This window comes from Furipterus horrens, unplaced genomic scaffold, assembly GCF_987537825.1.
Source record: "Furipterus horrens unplaced genomic scaffold, mFurHor1.1.pri manual_scaffold_17, whole genome shotgun sequence".
Classification (NCBI taxonomy): domain Eukaryota; kingdom Metazoa; phylum Chordata; class Mammalia; order Chiroptera; family Furipteridae; genus Furipterus; species Furipterus horrens.
In genome coordinates, this window is record NW_028327187.1 from 102,590,800 (window position 1) to 102,600,185 (window position 9,386).

General features: G+C 45.0%; 1 pseudogene; it reads left to right on the forward strand.

The window, feature by feature from the left end:
- Positions 1-899: 899 nt before the first annotated feature.
- LOC149991715 (DDB1- and CUL4-associated factor 8 pseudogene) lies at positions 900-4,880 on the forward strand (annotated as a pseudogene).
- Positions 4,881-9,386: the final 4,506 nt, after the last annotated feature.

Consider the following 9,386-nt stretch of genomic DNA (forward strand, 5'->3'; position numbering starts at 1 on the left):
TGATTTCAGCCTGGATGACACGGAGGGTCTAAATTACTCTTCTAGATAAGAGCCTGCCAGATTGAAACAACAAGAGCAAGAACAACAACAACAACAAAAAAAAAAAAAAAAATACAGGACGCACATTGACATTTGCAATTCTAATAAATAATAAGCACCTCTATTAGAAGTCATGCCTAATGCAAAATTTAGGATCTACTGCTGCTGAAAGGGTGTTTATTTTGAAACCTAAAATGCAATGACCTGGGCATTGTGTATTTTATCTGTCCACCCTACGGCCTTGTAACCAATTCGAGCACTCGGGATTTCCCTTAAGCTGTTTGATTCGCTGAAGATATTGTTTGTATTTCGGGAACTCAGTATCTGTGGTGGCCTTAGCAATCTTACAATACCTTTGACTATTCATTTCAGAACTGTACATTATCTTCGAGCAAAGCACTGAGAGGCTTAGCCTAAGTGTTTTTCCCAAGAAGGATCGGGTTTTTTTTTTTTTTTTTTTTTTGCAGGTTCCCTAATAAGAATGTTTCGCAAGCGCAGTATATTTCAATGTTCAGAGGAACAAACCGTAAGCACGATAGTTGATAGTTCAAGATGGATACGGGGGCGGGTCTCGGGCCTGGAAATAGGAAAGGAAAAGAAAAAAAAAAAATCTGAGCGGTTCCAAATACCGTGCGACTTGAGACAGGAAGAAGTCTTTTGAGCTTTCTCGGCACCCATACTGGCTGGGCGCCGTCAGCCAGCTACGGCACTTCCGGCTTTGGCTTATCTGAAGTCGCGTCGGACCTTTGGATCTACCTTCTGCTCCGCTGTCCTAGTCCCACCCGGCGCTGACCCGCCGCCGTCTCCAGGACTCTAGGACTCTCACAGTCACTACCCGGCTACAGCTAGCGTCTTCCGAGATGTCTGGCCACGGCAGCGGCAGCAGCAGCGGCGCTGATGCCCCAGGTGAGTGGTCGCGAGCCGACGCCATGATGGGGACATCCTCAGATTTCGATTTGAGACCTGAGCCTCAAATGGGCTTGAGATTGAACGGGGGTGGTGACGGTGCCGGGGCTAATAGTGTTCCCGTCTTTGCCTATACAGAACAGCAAGGTGCAGACGCGGGAAACGACCGCGTCATCTCTGGACGCGTGGAAGGTGGTGGCGACAACACGGCCCGTTACCGCGAAGGCCGGCTGAGAAGGGATGTAGAGGCGGTCCAGGAGGAAGCGGCAGGAGAACAGCCCCAGGTACAGAGCAGCGGGGCCAACCCTGATCAGTACCTAGCAGATGAGGATCGGGCCCTGGAGAACGGGGCGTCCTCAGAAACATCTGCCCTGCCCCGCCCTCGCTGGAATGTCCTCAGTGCCCTTCGAGATCGGCAGCTGGGTTCAGGGGCCCGCTTCGTACCCGCGGCCTGCGGATCGAGAGCGTTTGTGCAGCGTTTGAGCCTGCAGTGCAGGCTGGAATGCCACCAGGGCTGTGTCAATAGTGTTCACTTCAACGAGCGGGGCACCTGGCTGGCCAGTAGCAGCGATGACCTGAGAGTGATAATTTGGGACTGGGCACGCCAGCAGCCGGTAATGAACTTGGACTCTGGTCACACAGATAACGTCTTTCAGGCCAAGTTCCTTCCGAGTTGGGGCGATTGCACCCTGGCCACGTGTGGCCGTGATGGGCAGGTACGGGTGGCACAGCTCCCTGCTGCGCCGGGCGATGTTGTTTTCCGGAAGGTGGCCCAACATAGGAGAGCCAGCCACAAGTTGGCTCTGGAGCCGGGCTCCCCTTTCACATTCCTGAGCTCAGGTGAAGATGCTGTTGTCTTTGCCATTGACCTCAGACAGGAGCGGCCGGCTCACGAACTGGTGGTGACGAGGGAGAATGCCAGGAAAGTGGGACTGTATACAGTCTTTGTGAACCCCGCCAATCCTTACCAGTTTGCTGTGGGTGGAAAAGACCAGTTTGTAAGAATTTACGACCAGAGGAGAATTGATGAGAATGAGAATAACGGGCTACTCAAGAAATTCTGTCCTCATCACCTGGTCGACTGGGATGGCCAAGTAAATGTCACCTGCGTGGTGTACAGCCACGATGGCACCGAGCTCCTGGCCAGTTACAACGATGAAGATATTTACCTCTTCCACTCCTCTGGCTGTGATGGAGACCAGTATGTTAAGAGGTATAAGGGGCACAGAAATAAGGCCACGGTCAAAGGCGTCAATTTCTACGGCCCCGGAAGCGAGTTTGTGGTGAGCGGTAGTGATGGCGGGCACATCTTCTTCTGGGAGAAATCATCCTGTCAGGTCGTTCAGCTCCTGAAAGGAGACAGGACCAACACAGTGAACTGTGTGGAGCCCCATCCTTACCTGCCTGTGATGGCGAGCAGTGGCCTAGACTATGATGCCAAGATCTGGGTACCCAGCGCTCCAGCTCCCACTGGGCTTCCTGGGTTAGAGAATGTGATGAAGAAGAACAAGCGGGAACGCGATCGAGAGAGGTTGAGCTCCCGTGACCTGATTAACAGAAACCTGTTTTCCTTCCTTATGCGCCACCTGTCACAGAGAAGTTTTCTCCATCTTAGCCGTCGCAGCATATTTCCGCCATTTGGCCTCATGGATGCAGAGTCGGATGACTCTTCCAGTGCCTCAGATGTGTCCGATTACAATGATGATGACTACGACGACGATGACGACGACGACGACGACGACGATGAGGGCGACGAACCCCAAGACCAGGACCAACACCAGTAATATGCACGGTGCCTGACATCCTGAATGCCTGATACCTGATCCCGCACGATGTCACCCTAGTAGGCTGGACTTTTAAGTGTGAAATTCAGCTTACCTAACAGATCTGCCGTTTGTCTTTTCCACGATCCAAGCCACCTTTCATCTCTTCCCTCTGCTTCCCTTCCTTCCTTTCTCACATCCTTCGCCCCTCTTTCCTTTCCACTCTCTTGGTCCCTTTAGTCCTCTCTCTTTCCCCCTTGCTTATGCGTGCATGTAGAAGCCATTTATTTATGCTGTTTGTTGTTTGTTCTCTTATGGTTGACATCCAAAGGTCCCCTATTCTGATGAAACTATTAAGAGCCTTACTGAATACGTTATTATTTCTGACACTGAAAACTCTCACCTTCCTTTCACCTTTAGGAGCGTATCAGTAAGTTCTTTGGTTGAGCTGAAAACTGTACAAAGGCGTTGTTTCTTTAAAAGTGATAAAACAAGTAAACGCACACATGTACACACGGATGTGTACTTGCACAGAGTCTCGCACGAAGAGGGGCAGGGGGCGCGGAGAGAAAGGAAAATGGAGAGAAAAGGAGGTGGTTGGATACATTCCTAGGAAGGGAACTTGTCTGTCTAGAATTAATAACTTTGTGTTGTTCTCGTTTTCTCTTTCCATATGTTAACAATGATTAATTTTAGTAGGCGGTGCTGGTAAGGATTAAGTTTAGTGGCATGCCACTCTCTACCCTGCACTTGAATTCTCATGAAGTTTCATGGCTGAGAACTCCCACAGGATTACCTTCCACAGTCTTCTCTTTGGACGGCCATCTCCTAGAAGGTATCATCCAGGAATATCAGCATTCTTAATATTTGGAAATGCTTATATATTTGAACCAACTTTAGAAATGTCTTCATGTTGCAATAAAGAGTCGTTTGTACTTACAGATCACTGTGTGATATCATTGCACAAAATACTCGACATCGGTGCATTCCTTAAGATTGTCTTCAGTGGGTTAAATTGCTTTTTAAAATGCTTTGTTCTAAGCCTTATCTCATGTGAACATTGGGTGCAGGATGTCCAATGGCTGCGTAATAATAATATTTTAGTTTTATACCTGTTACTTGTGTTAGTGTTGCAGAGGCCCCCCCCTTGCCCCCAACACTTCTGCCGAGTGAAACACCCTGCTTTGCAGATGTTGTTTGGCAAAGATGGATGTGATAAATCATCCTGTGCCCTGACAGAGGCTTTTCTTCGATAATGCTCCTTAATGGATATAATCTCTGGCCCCCTGCGAGCAGTTTGCAAAGTTATATTGAGATTAGACTTCAGAATGGAAACTTACTTGACCAAAGGTTCTGCTTGCTCGCTGAGATTCAAAGTTAGGGAACAACTGCCTGGGGATCTGGGGCCCTGGTGTAGCCCCTACCAAGGTCCATTGTCAGGAAAGGACCTTAAAAGTCCCCAAAGAATGCAGTGAGTCTGAACGAAGCACTGTGGTTTAAAATGAGCCATAAGGAAAGCACACTTGTAAACCAGAATCCCAGGTTTGGGGCAATCCTGCACAATTGGGTGGGATGTGTACCAGCAAGAAGTTCAACACATTTAAAACAAGAAAGTAAACGTTTGGAATTTCCAATGACACTGGGTGGCAGTGAAAACAACGTCAAGGGAGGGTATCTACCCAGTTCTTTTTTCACCTGCTGTTTGGAAGCAGTCTGTCCATTGAGGTGGGGAGGACGGCTGGGAGGGGTGTCCTCTGGACTACATCCTTCAGAGTTCCCTGCATGGCTCTGAGACAGCTTGTGCAACAGGGGGCACTTGCAGCGGCATTTGCAAGGCAAGGGCAAAGTAGTGGCCCTGTTTGATTTCGAGCAGAGGCACATTGGCACTCCTGTTCTGGTTCACCTCAGTGTGAAGCAGCAGCCGGGCCCACAGCTACGGCAGCTCCCCCTCAGATCCTTCTTCAACTTCATAGCTCCATAAACAGAGAAGCCACTTCTTCCCGCACTCAGGCCACCACGGTTGGGGCTTCGGAGGCAGTGAAGGATCAACGTAGGCTCCGGTCCTTGTGGGTTCCGGTAGTGTCTCACGGGTTCCAGTCCATCTTTGCTTACCCCACTCCACATCCATGCTCCTTCCTGAATGCTGTGCTGACCCCCAGCTCCAGCACCTGAAGCAAAAACAAAAGCTGCCTAACCAGGTCCCACAATTACGTCCTGTCAGATCCCTATTATAAGTCACCTCTGTTTGGACCCTGACGGATGCACCCATAACCACCTGCTTTGGATTGGGTAAGTCAGCAGATCACTTAGATAATTTGGCATTTGAAAGAGTAAATTCCTCTAAAGAGAGAGGTTGGACTTGTTTGATACAGAGAGACAGGTAGATAGATAGGTAGCAGGGAGTGAAATAACTTGAAAAATAAATTTATGATTATAGGTGAAAACCAAGCCGGTAGTGTAGATCCCAGAAAATGAAAATAATATTGCAGTTTTAATTCATGTGAATATTGGTATATTAGTAAATAGAAGAGGACAATAAACATCACAACCAACTTCCATGAGATGGCGGGCCAAGCTAACAGTTCTGGCATATAAGCAGGCATAAGTTCGCCTTAAGTTTAGTTTTACAACACCAAATATTTTCATTCCACATGTATTTCTACAGGACAGTTCTGTGTAGGCCCTCGTGAGCTTTATGCAATATTACGATTGTCTCCAATAACGCACAGAAGCTAACTGCATAAAGCTCTTACATATGCAAAATGATGCTTTTATAAAGACATCTTCTGGCAGTCGTTCTTTAAAAGGACAGGTGTGGAAAAGACCACAGGTGGAAAAAAGTATATATATATACGAAGGAGCCCAATTACTAAGCGGCAAGGCAAAAAATTTTTAGTGAGTCCTGTTAGTCCAATGGTGACCTTCAACAGTGTTCCTTCTACCATGTGACCCAAAGCATAATGCAAGAATTTACAATAGCCTCGAGCCATCCCCCCATCAACATCTATGAACTCCACTGTCTTAATTTGCCTTGTCTTCAGTCTCTTCAATAGTAAAATGAGGGGTTTAGATCTTTAGATTTCATTCTCAGAGCCTTATGGGGGACTGGATACACATTCCCTTAAGGGACAATGAGTTCAGAGATGGCTGTATGACAAGGAACCTTCTATGCTAGTCTCAAGCAGTGTTGTGGGGAGAACTAGGGAGTTTTGGATGTTTTCACTGGGAGGGGGATCGGAAGTTTCTTATCCTGTTGTTTTATGCAAAGTACAGTGTTTTCTTTTTCCTCCTAGCTTTGGCACATCTTTATCTCTGGCTCCATTATATCAAAAACCATCTATGGCATTTAGATATACCTATACTAGCAACTATATTCAAGTATAGTTTCTCAATAATTCTTTTTTATTTTTATTTATTGATTTCAGAGAGAGAGAGAGAGAGAAGGAAACATCAACTTGTTGTTTTACTTATTTATGCAGTCATTGGTTGCTTCTTCTATGAGCGCCCTGACCCGGGATCAAACACACCACCGTGGCATATTGGGGCGATGCTCCACCCAACTGAGCTACCTGCCCGGGGCTCCACAGTTATTCATAAAACCCATATTAAAATGGAGGACAGGAAACTTAAGCTCAGAGAAGTTATCTTTCCAATGCCATTGGGCTAAGAAGGTGTAAATGAGGGGATCAAATAAAATTTGCAACTAAATCATTTCAACAAATAGTGGCATATGGCATACTTGTTTTAGTGCATCGTGATTTGGCTTAAGTGACAATAGAAATGGGGATCCCATGTCTCAACATTCTTTTATATTATTTTAAGGGTTAAATATTATTTGATACTGTACATAAAGCACACTAAGATCATGATATTTAAATGTCACCTTTCACCTATTAAGGTGGCTGTAGTCTCAACTTGGATTTTTGTCAGCTGTATGGCAGACATATTAGCAGCTCAAGCCCCTGTAATTGAATCGAGGTCCTCTGTGTAGAACAAACTGAACAACAACAATAAACCAATAGAAAACAACAACAACAACAACAACAACATAGAAACAGAATACAATTATGAAAACAGTACATTCTGGGGTAGTAACAGTAATTGTAGCTTCAGCTACACAGTTATTTGGATGACATTGGATGAAACATTTTCTGCTAGGGAAGGGACCAAATTTCTGCCCCTTTGAAACTCTTTTGGGGAAATATTAATTTTAAGGTATTCATTAGGAAACAAAAAAGCTCAGAACCTTTGACGCTTCCCCCTTTTCTGCCTAAGTGATTCAGACAGAAATGTGTTTCAGGAAGGACATTTTAGGATATTTGCCTTAGACAAGGGCTTAAGGCAGGTGGCTGTTAACTAGATACCCCGTGTCCCCCTGTCTCTGAATCGCATAGCAAGGATTTTCCTGATGTGGGTTCCACTACCCCTGTAGTCCCTATAATTCACCCATTCTTACTTCTGAAATCTAATACCTTGTTTCCACCTTTATCCTTTGTCTAAAAATGTCTTATATAGGCAATGTTGCTGTCATAGGGGAGGTGGGTTGAGGGGCTCAATGAAAAGGTGAAGATATTCAGCCAAGAAAACAAACTCATAGACACAGACAACAGTATGGTGATACCAAGAGGGAAATGAGGGTGGGGGAAGGTAGAAGAGGCTAAAGGGTGGACAAACGGTGATCGAAGGAGACTTGACCTGAGGTTTGGAACACAGAAAAAATATATACATGATGTGTTATAGAATTGTACTCTGAAATCTATATATAATTTTACTAACCAATGTCACTGCAGTAAATTCAGTAAAGATTTTAAAAAGGATGGGGTTTTTTCCCCTTCCAACTAGTTCTTTGTCCTAAAATCTTGGCTTGTGATCAGAGAGTGGACAGAAGCCTCAGAAGTTGGGGGATGGGACTCCGTGGAGCACAGCCATTTTCCTGAGAGATACTTAGTGTCTTAGTTATGGGAATAGCTATGGCTGATCTATGGTGCCAAGGATGGGAGGGGCTTTGACCATAGAAGGGTGATGAAAAAGCTTACAGGGCCTGTGCGAGATTCTGCGAATGGCCAGGACTGGTCACCACACTGACCGCGTCACAGGCCGCAGTCAGGGTTTTGAAATAAGGCGGCAGCCATTTGGGTGAGGATGCCATGCGGTTTGAAAGAGAGTAAAGGCACCGAACCAGCCCACCATGAGGTCAGGTGTGTAAGAAGGTGCCGTGCAGTTATGGATTAAGAACTGGAGAACACTGTGACACTGGCAGAAATTCCCTATCAAGCATGAATGAATGGGAACTGCTGCAAAAGCTGAGCTGTAAACTTCTGCTTTTCTGAAAGACAGTACCTCTTATTGGCATATTCTGAAACTGGCCTGGTTTGGCCATGGGAGGCAGGCCTATGTCTCTGGGTGTTTTAAAGGGAGTGGGACTTAATAGCAGAAACCCACCATTAATCTAAATCTGCACAACCTTTAAATAAACAATTCCTTTCCTTTTCACTAAACTCTAGAATTGGGAGTTATACTTTTCGGTGGTGGGCAATCGACCCCCTCATAACTGAACAGCCCATGAGTTCTGTTTCATTTTCTCTGGTCTCCACCATCTGGAAGGTTCACTTACATGGTGCACCTGGTGGCCAGTCAAATAGAGAGGGGTGCCAAGTGTCTTTGTCCATCTATGCGAGCTCTCAGGGGAGATGGTCATATGGGGTGCTAGCCCTTAAGGGGACTTTGTCATCTAAACCTTTGTTTCCTGTTAATGCTGGGAAAAATTCATTCCAGTAGTGCCTGCCACCGGCCACAAATTAGCAGGTTTGTGACTGGAGCCTTCTCACGTTCTGTGGGAGACCAGATACACCTTATGCACCCACCATCCTAACCACCTGGGTGACGAAGGCCTGTGCTTTGGGAGTGAACATTTGGATCATGAGGGCTGCATCTTTTGCATTCACTTTGGGGAAGCATTTTTGCCTCCTTGGTTGAGTTCTAAAAGACTTATTGGTTGAGTTGCTATAAAATCCTACTGGCAAGACGGCGGATGTTTTGAATTGAAAAAAATTTCTTAATTGACAAACTTTGTTGAGCTCTCATATTGATATAATAACCAGCCATTAAGACACCTTTAACAAGATGGAAGGACAGAAATTAGAATAAAAATCGACGTCCAATCAGACCCCTTCCTGTTTAGCTTCAGCTATTTGCACACAGTGTAAAAATTAGAACATTGGAAGAACAATCTCCCTGCACGTATTTAAAAAAAAATAAAACACAAAACTATAGCTAGTCTTAACACTTTTAAATTTCTATTTAGCTTTTTGGATCTTACAGATGCTAATTGGGTTAATTAAGAAGAGAATTTTAAGAAAAAGAGAAAAGCAATACATTTCCTAACAAGGTGGAAATTTTTAATACATTATTGAGATATAAGATTTATGACTATTGGTATATTTGAAAAGGTTTTAAAGGATTTACTAACTAATCAGAAATTTGACAAAATTGAAAGCTGATTTTTCAAAGTATGATAGGAATATTTTTAAAGTCTCAACAGGTCTTCTTGCCAGGCAATCAAAAATGTAAACTCAACCCACTACAGTATGAGGCAGAAGTAAGTGGAGATGGAAAAAAAAACAAACAAACAAACAAAAAAAACTGGCATTCTCAAAGACACAAGTGCTTAAAGTTGCC